The sequence below is a fragment of the Nyctereutes procyonoides genome, unplaced genomic scaffold, assembly GCF_905146905.1.
Source record: "Nyctereutes procyonoides isolate TBG_1078 unplaced genomic scaffold, NYPRO_anot_genome, whole genome shotgun sequence".
Lineage (NCBI taxonomy): Eukaryota > Metazoa > Chordata > Mammalia > Carnivora > Canidae > Nyctereutes > Nyctereutes procyonoides.
The window spans coordinates 57,432,309-57,441,777 of record NW_026575047.1 but is presented as its reverse complement, the minus strand read 5'-3'; the positions used below and the strand labels follow the sequence as shown (position 1 = coordinate 57,441,777).

The 9,469-nt window shown below is 36.5% G+C and overlaps 1 pseudogene; it reads right to left on the bottom strand.

Moving 5' to 3' along the window:
- Positions 1-2,914: 2,914 nt before the first annotated feature.
- LOC129510223 (60S ribosomal protein L7a-like) lies at positions 2,915-3,899 on the bottom strand (annotated as a pseudogene).
- Between the last annotated feature and the right edge of the window lie 5,570 nt (positions 3,900-9,469).

Genomic DNA, 9,469 nt, shown 5'->3' with positions numbered 1-9,469 from the left:
CCACATGAAAAAAGTAATTTAAAGTGAATTATAGGCTTAAATAAGAGATAAATTATAAAGTCTTATGGAAAGCAGAATATCTGCTTAACCTTGGGGAATATTTCTAAAACAGGACAAAAATGCACTAACCATTTAAATAAATGATAAGTTGAATGTCATCACAATTTAAATTTTCTGTTCGTCTAGCTGTGAGGTGGGCGGGGGGTGGGGGTGACCGCGTGACAGGCACTGAGGGGGGCACTTGATGGGATGAGCACTGGGTGTTATTCTATATGTTGGCAAATTAAACACCAATAAAAAATAAATTAAAAAAAATAAATAATTTTCTGTTCGTCCAAAGACACCATTAAAAAAATTAAAGGACAATCATATACAGGGAGAAAATATGTGCAATATACACATTTGGCAGAGAAAAATATGTTATTATATCAATAGGATATTATAATTATATATATCCAGAAACACAAGCAAGGGAGCTTAATATCTTTAGTTATCAGGGATGTGAAAATTAAAAGCATACGAGATATTGCTTCACATATGCTAAAATGGCTGAAATAAAGAAGATTTATAATATCAAATTTTGACAAGAATGTGGAACAAGTGGAACTCTCAAACATGGTTGGTGATACAGTGAGTTTAGAAAATAACAGTTTTTTTTTTTTTCGATACAGTTAAACATATGCCTGCTCTATGACCTGGTAACTCCATTCTTAGATATTTATCCAAGAGAAATGTATACGTATGTTCACAAAAAGACAGAAAAATATTTATAGCAAATTGATGAGACTGTATCAAAATGACACAGAATCAACCCAAAAGGGCTCTTATTGACAAAGTATTGGATAATTTGAACATCAAAAGAATGAAAACTATAATAAATTGAAATTCAACAAATACATAAAAAAATCCTAGGATCCAAAATGACACTGAAAAATAAAAAAAAAAAATCCACCAGGCATCATTGTAGTAAAGTGCATAACTCAGTATTCAGAAAACCAACATATAAAGGAAAAGAACCAAGCATGTATCTTATTATGTTATACAGGGCAACCAAACTGTTCATATGGCAAGATTTTCTTTATGAAGAAGTTCAGCTAATAAAGGCCAAGAAAATGGTAGAATTATAAAAAAAATATGTATACCATTTTATAACCCAAGAGGATCATGGGACCAGTCTAAGATCATTTGATATGATATTCCTTATGTGAAAGTGGATGTGGAAGGAAAAGAAAGTGGATATGGAGTTACATATATCTAAACACTCTAACTACACTTAAAGTGGGACATCCAGACATATGTTTATCCTGTTCTAATGGAATAGTCAGCACACAGTACCATATCTCACATACCATTAAAGCAAACCACTATGTAGGAAATATGGGGAGAGAGGAACAAGTGAGTCTATACCTCAAGGAATCCATTGACAAATATATAGGAAATTTTATAGGAAAAATGACACATATTGTTTAACAAATATTATGGGAGGAAAATGAGGGAGAAAATGATATATAATAAAAAAAATTATAGGTTCAACCTCTCCAAGAAGCAAAGCATTTATTTAGGCAAAATGCCTATAAAGGGAAAAAATTGAGAAAAAGAGGAAATGGGAAGAGCCTTCAGATTACAACACATGTCTTCCCTCTGAAGGAGGGAAGTAAGAAAGGAGGGTTGAGTAGGAAGAATCATAACTGTAGCATATTTATGCCTTCCTAAGTACCAACAAGCTGATGGGAGACTTTGAGCCAATGTTGGCCCCTGAATGATTTCTTTGCCTATATGAAAGAGGGTACAGTCTAATCCCAGCCATGATCCAAAACTGACTGGGAAGAACCCATGAGTATCATGATCTCAGCGCAACTGCACTGGAGAATTCCAAGAGCAGCAGCTGGGACTGAAACTCAATTGTGGTCCCAGAGCAGACGTCAGTGGCATATTTTCATAGCCATCATAAACAAACAAACAAACAAAAAAGAGAGATGTATCTGGACGTATTAGTCAAATGCATTTTATGCACCTTATTTGGATCCCAATGTAAATAAACTAGCTTTGTTTTTAAAAGGTATTTTGAGACAAATGGAAACATGCTAATATAAATTGGATATTATATATTATATTGTTGTTTTTGACAGGTTGATAATGACATTATAGAAAAAGAAATCTTGGGATCCCTGGGTGGTGCAGTGGTTTGGCGCCTGCCTTTGGCCCAGGGCACGATCCTGGAGACCCGGGATCGAGTCCCACATCAGGCTCCCGGTGCATGGAGCCTGCTTCTCCCTCTGCCTGTGTCTCTGCCTCTCTCTCTCTCTCTGTGACTATCATAAATAAATAAAAAAAAAGATTAAAAAAAAGAAAAAGAAATCTTTCTCTATTAGAGATGAAACCATAATAGACTGAATGATTTGAGATCTGAGATTTCCCTTAAAATATATCAGGAGATAAAAAAAAAAAAGGTGGAGAGTTCTACCAAATAAGATTAACAAAATGTTCATAATTGTTGAAGCTGGATAAATGACTCATGTGAACTTATTACACTATTCTCTCTTTTGATACGTTTAAAAATTCCCATTAAATAGTTTTATATGTTTTGATAAACTTATTCTAGGATTTCTACAAATAAATATTGGGAAACAAAGTAAAAATATTCCAGAAAATAACCACAAGGATCACTGATACAAGGTATAGTAACAGGAATAAATCTGAACCACTAATAAAGTAATGACACAAGAGAATTGTGTTGTATTGGCAACAGGGGGAGGGGCTCTGAATGCTTTTGTTTTTCATATTAAACAAACCTACAAATCATCAATTGCCCAATACAATAAAAAACTCTAAGCTGTTGATTATATAAAGAATATGTATTTTTTTAAAAGATTTTTTTATTACTTTTATGTACAGAAAATTCAACAGCATCCCCTCAGCTCAGTTTGGTGACCAGTTCTTTAGCCTTCGCCTTTTCCAGCATGGTGATGTGAGCCACCAACTTCTGACTCAGGATGTTGCCTCCCCAGTGGCAGTGGATCTCTTCATTTCTATCATTGCAATTGGTCCTGATGGCTTCCACCAGCTTAGCCAGAGGTCATTTGTCTTCTGCAAGCTAACCTGTGTGAAGGCAACAGTAGTGCAGGTCTTCCTGTGGACCAGATGCCCCAGGCTGACCCTTCCCTGGATAATGCAGTAGGGAACTCCTGTCTTATGACACAGAGCAGGCAGAAAAACAACCAACTCAAAGGGATTCACATCATGTGCAATCACTACCAACTAAGCCTTCTTTTTTTTAAGATTTTATTTATTTATTCATGAGACAGAGAGAGAGAGAGAGAGAGAGAGAGAGACAGGCAGAGGGTGAAGCAGGCTCCATTCAGGGAGCCCGATGTAGGACTCGATCCAGGGTCTCCATGATCACGCCCTGGGCCAAAGATGGCACTAAACCACTGAGCCACCCGGGCTGCCCGCCTTCTAGTTTTCCACCAAAGTGGTGAAAGTTCAAAGGACAGGAGGCCTTTTAGTGGGGACATCCCCTTTGCCCAAAGCTTTCTTTTTGGCCTGGGACAACAATCTCTGATACTTCTCTTGCCTTGTCTCTAGTCTGTACTTGTAGGCCAGCTTAAGCAGTTGAGTAGTAGTTTGGCCGTGCAAGGCCTGAGAGAACTGATTAATCACAGGAAGCACTTTCAGAGCTTACAGTGAATAGCCCTTTGCCAGTGCAGCTGAATGTAGCAGGGCCATTTGACAAAGCATATCATGTCCCTTTGGGGCTGAATGTCCTGTCCAATGCCAAAATTCATGGGCCTTTTCTCAAACAGGGGATTGACCACCTTCTTGGCCTGCTGCTTCTTCACAACAGCAGGGACTGGAGCCACCTTCTTCCTCTTCAACTTCTTTCCTTTGGGCATCTTCTGTTGCTGAAGGAGAGAGCTATAAATTTGCTTTTATCATGTATGGCTACATTATTAGGAAAATGATCTGGCTATGAGATGGCAAAACATTTTCTGGATGTGAGCTTGCAGAAAAATTGAGAATGTTCAGATTGATCAATAGAGATTACACAATCCAAAGAACAGAATGAAAAAGAATGAAGAAACTCAACAAATCCTCAAATGTGAAATGTTATAAAGTACACTAACAAGTTCAATGGAGTATTAGAGAAGAGAGAAAGAAAGAAGCAGGAAATAATATTTAAAGAAATAACAGATGAAACATTCCCAAATCTGATTTTAAAAAACTTAATCTACATATCCAGGAAGCTCAACAAACTCCAATTATTAACTTCAACAAGATTCACACACAGACATACCACAGTAAAAATGCTAAAGAAGGGGATCCCTGGGTGGCTCAGAGGTTTAGCACCTGCCTTTGGCCCAGGGCATGATCCTGGAGTCCTGGGATCGAGTTCTGCATTGGGCTTCCTGCATGGAGCCTGCTTCTCCCTCTGCCTGTGTCTCTGCCTCTCCCTCTCTCTGTGTCTCTCATGAATAAATAAATAAATAAAACCTTTAAAAAATGCTAAAGAAAAAGAGAAAATATTGAAAGCAACAAAAAAATGATTTGTCTTACACAAAGAAACCTGAATAAGATTAACAACTGATGTCTCATCAGAAATTATAGAAGCCAGAAGGCTTTGGGATGACATATCCAAAGTTCTAAAAGAAAAGTATTGACAACCAAGGATATTATATCCAGAAAAACTGTCTTAAGAAAATGAAGGAAAATAAGAAATTTCCATATGAATAAAAACAGATAATTTGTTACTAGCAGGCCCACTCTATAATAAATACTAAAGGAAATGCTTCAGACTGAAAGCAAATGACCTCAGAACACAGACTAAAATCTATCATATGATGCAGCAATACATGTATGTGTGTATGCATATATATATGAAATATGAGATAGAGATATCTGTGGATATACAAATAAGGACAGAGATATACACAGAACTAAAGGTATATTATTTACCTTTAATAATATATTATACATATATTTATATACATATATTTATATATAATATTTATGTTAATATATATAGTTAATATATGCCTATATTCAGTTTCCTACATCTTCTGTGACAAAGAAGAACAAACTGGATTACTTTTAACAGTAGAAATGTATTATCTCACAGTTTTGGAAGCTAGAAGTCCAAAATCAGGATATTGACAGCATTAGTTCACTCTGGGAGCTCTGATGATGAATCTGTTCCATGCCTCTATCCAAGCATATGGTGGTTGACAGAAATCTGGCATTTCTTGCTTTGTATCTGCATCACTCCATTCTCTACCTCCATCTTCACATGGCATTCTCCTCCCTTATGTCTTAATGTCTCTATGTCTTCACATTGTCATTGAATTTAAGATTCACCCTAATCCAGTATGATCTCATCTTAACTAATTATATTTGCAAAGACCTTGCTTCCAAATAGGATCATATTCTGAGGTTCTGGGTGGATGTGAATTTTGCAGGAAAGTACCCAACCCAGTAAAGCTTTTAACCTAGAGAAATGAAAACATATGTCTATACAATATTTTGCACATGAGTGTTCATAGCATAATTATTCATAATAGCCAAAAAGATGAAAACAACTCAAATGTCCATACACTCATAAATGGTTAAAAACAGGTTTAGCAGGAAAACATCAAAATCCTAGAGGAGAACACAGGTAGAAACTTTTTTGACCTTGGTCATAACAACTTCTTTCTAGACACATCACTGGAGGCAAAGGAAACAAAAGCAAAAATGAACTATCAGGACTTCATCAAAATAAAAACTGCACAGTGAGGGAAACAATTGACAAAACTAAAAGGCAGCCTACAGAAACGGAAAAGATATTTGCAAATGACATAGCAGATAAAAGTATCCAAAATCTATAAAGAACTCATCAAACTCAATACCCCCAAAATAAATAATTCAGTTAAGAAATGGGTAGAAGACATAAATAGATGTCTTTTTCCAAAGAAGACATCCAGATAGCTAACAGACACATTAAAAGATGCTCAACATCACTCATTATCAGGGAAATACAAATCAAAATCACAGTAAGATACCACTTCATACTTGTCAGAATGGCTAAAATTAACAACACAGGAAACAACAGGTGTTGGTGAGGATGAGGAGAAAGGGGAACCCTCATGTTCTGTTGGTGGAAAAGCAAACAGGTGCAGCTGCTCTGAAAAACAGTATGGAGGTTCCTCAAAAAGTTAAAAATAGAACAACCCTATGACTCAGCAACCGTACTACTGGATATTTACCCAAAGGATGCAAAAATATTGATTCAACATGGTACATGCACCCCAATGTTTACAGCAGCATTATCAACAATAGCCAAAATACGGAAAGAGCCTGAATATCCACCAACTGATGAATGGATAAAAATATGGCATATAATGGAACTTGCACAGCCACCAAAAGGAATGAACTCTTGCCATTTGCAATGATATGGATGGAACTAAAGGGTATGATGCTAAGCAATGCCAGGTAGAGAAAGACAAATATCATATGATTTCACTCATATGTAGAATTTAAGAAAAAAAACAGATGAACATATGGGGAGGGGAAAAATAGAGAGGAAAAAAAAACATAAGAGACTCTTGGCAATAGAGAACTGAGGGTTGATGAAAGTAAGTGGGTGGGGTATGGACTAAGTGGGTGATGGGTATTAAGGAGGGCACTCCTCATGATGAGCACTGGGTGTTATATGTAAGTGATGAATCACTAAATTCTACTCCTGAAAACAATTACTTTGTGTTAATCAGAAGTTTTTAAGATTTATTTATTTGTTTGAGAGAGAGAGAGAGAAAGCAAGTGTGGGAGAGGCAGAAAGAGAGAGAGAATCTCAAACAGACTCCCTGATGAGCATGGAGCCCAATGTGAGGCTTGACCCCACAACCCCAAGATCATGATCTGAGCCAAAATCAAGAGTCAGATGCTTGACCAACTAAGCCACCCAGGCACCCTTTAGCTAACTAGAACTTAAATAAAAATTTGAAGAAAACGAGAATGGTGGTATAGTTATACAATGGAATACAGTTCAGCAGTAACAAAAAAAAAGAAAGAATAAAGTATTAATATATTCTACCAAATGAATGAGCCTCAAACACAAAAAGGCACATACAGTATGATTCCATTTATATGAAATGTCCAAAATAGGCAAATATATAAAGCTAGAATGTAGATTAGTGGTTGCTAGGGGCTGGCAGTGGGGAGCTGTAAGAGCTGACTGCTACTGAGTATAGTGTTTCTTTCTGATGTGATGAAGAAGTTCTAAAATTAATTATGAGGATAGTTATATGATTCTATGCCCTTTCAGCCAGAGGTAACCAAAAGTCAAATACTTTCTGATAGAATGTGAGTAGAAATGATCCTGTGTACCTCAGAGACCAAGGTCTTAAAACTCTATAACATCCTCCTCCATGCCTTTTCCCCTAACCAAGAGTTGAAATCAAACAAAACAAGAGTAAACTTCTAGATGTCATGAACACAAGAGAGAAGCAACCTTGTTCTTTGAATGGCCACATGGAGTCAAGAGTTTATATATATTCATATTTATGGTCTTTTAGATGAGAAAAAATAAACATCTGTGTGCTTAATACATCAAATCATTATTGGTTCATTTCCATACAGCCACTTTTCCCTGCCCCTGACTAACACAATACTATTCCCAACTGTTCAGTCAATGCCTGTTATTATCCTGATTTGCTGCAGAGATGGAGACTAGCAAAAGAGACAACAATGAAGCTCTCTACAGATCATTATATTAATTCCTCAAAGGGTACTTAATTAGAACTCTTAGCAGATGACACCTGTGAGTAACTGCTTGTTTTGAAAATACAAAGTGATGGGGTATAGAAAAAGAAAAAGCAGAATCTAAATATGTTATCAAGGATAACATATAGAGAGTTAAGGAGTTCAAAATTGAGGGGAAAAGTCTGAAAAACAAAGAGAAATATGGACAGACCAAGGATGTTTTAGAACATTATTGTCATTAATTCCACTTTGCTGATAGGTGACAAGATTTTTGGTGGGAGAGGGATAAAAAAATATTAATTTGACAAAGCTAAGTTTTGGACATTTGGAGTAGTCTCATAAGAAAGCTATGTTTCAAATATATGGTTCTCTCCTGGTAGAGGCAGAATTTTAAGATGGCTCTCAGGACCTTTGCTCCCTAGTCATATTCCTGAGATTATGGTATTATATTGCAAATATATATATATATATATATATATATATATATATATATATATATATTACCAAAGAGGTAAAGGATCTATACCCTAAAAACTACAGAACACTTCTGAAAGAAAATGGGGAAGACAGAAAGAGATGGAAAAATATTCCATGCTCATGGAGTGGAAGAATTCATATTGTGAAAATGTCTATGCTACCCAGGGCAATTTACACATTCAATGAAATCCCTATCAAAATACCATGGACTTTCTTCAGAGAGTTGGTACAAATCATCTTAAGATTTGTGTGGAATCAGAAAAGACCCTGAATAGCCAGGGGAATATTGAAAAAGAAAGCCAACGCCAGGGGCATCACAATGCTGGATTTCAAGCTGTATTACAAAGCTGTGGTAATCAAGACAGTGTGGTACAGGCACAAAAACAGACACATAGATCAATAAAACAGATTAGAGAACCCAGATATGGGCCCTCAACTCTATAGTCAACTAATATTCAACAAAGCAGAAAAGACTATCCACTGGAAAAAGGACAGTCTCTCCAATAAATGGTGCTGGGAAAATTGGACAGCCACGTGCAGAAGAATGAAACTAGACCATTCTCTGACACCAGACACAAAGATAAACTCAAAATGGATGAAATATCTAAATGTGAGATAAGAATCCATTGAAATCCTAGAGGAGAACACAGGCAACACCCTTTTTGAACTTGGCCACAGTAACTTCTTGCAAGATACATCTATGAAGGCAAGGGAAACAAAAACAAAAATGAATTATTGGGACTTAACCAAGAAAAAAAGCTTCCTCACAGGAAAAGAAACAGTCAACAAGACTAAAAGACAACCTACAGAATGGGAGAAGTTACTTGCAAATGACCTATCAGACAAAGGGCTAGTATCCAAGATCTATAAAGAACTTATTAAACTCAACAGCAAAGAAACAAACAACCCAATCATGAAATGGGCAATATACATGAACAGAAATTTCACCAAAGAAGACATACACATGGCCAACAAGCACATGAGAAAATGCTCCACTTCACTTGCCATCATGGAAATACTAATCAAACCACAATGAGATACCACCGCCCACCAGTGAGAATGGTGAAAATTAACAAGACAGGAAACAAGAAATGCTGGAGAGGATGTGGAAAAAGAGGAACCCTCTTGCATTGTTGGTGGGAATGTGAACTGGTAAAGCCATTCTGGAAAACTGTGTAGAGCTTCCTCAATGAGTTAAAAATAGAACTACCCTCCAACCCAGCAATTGCACTGCTGGAGATTTACCCCAAAGATACAG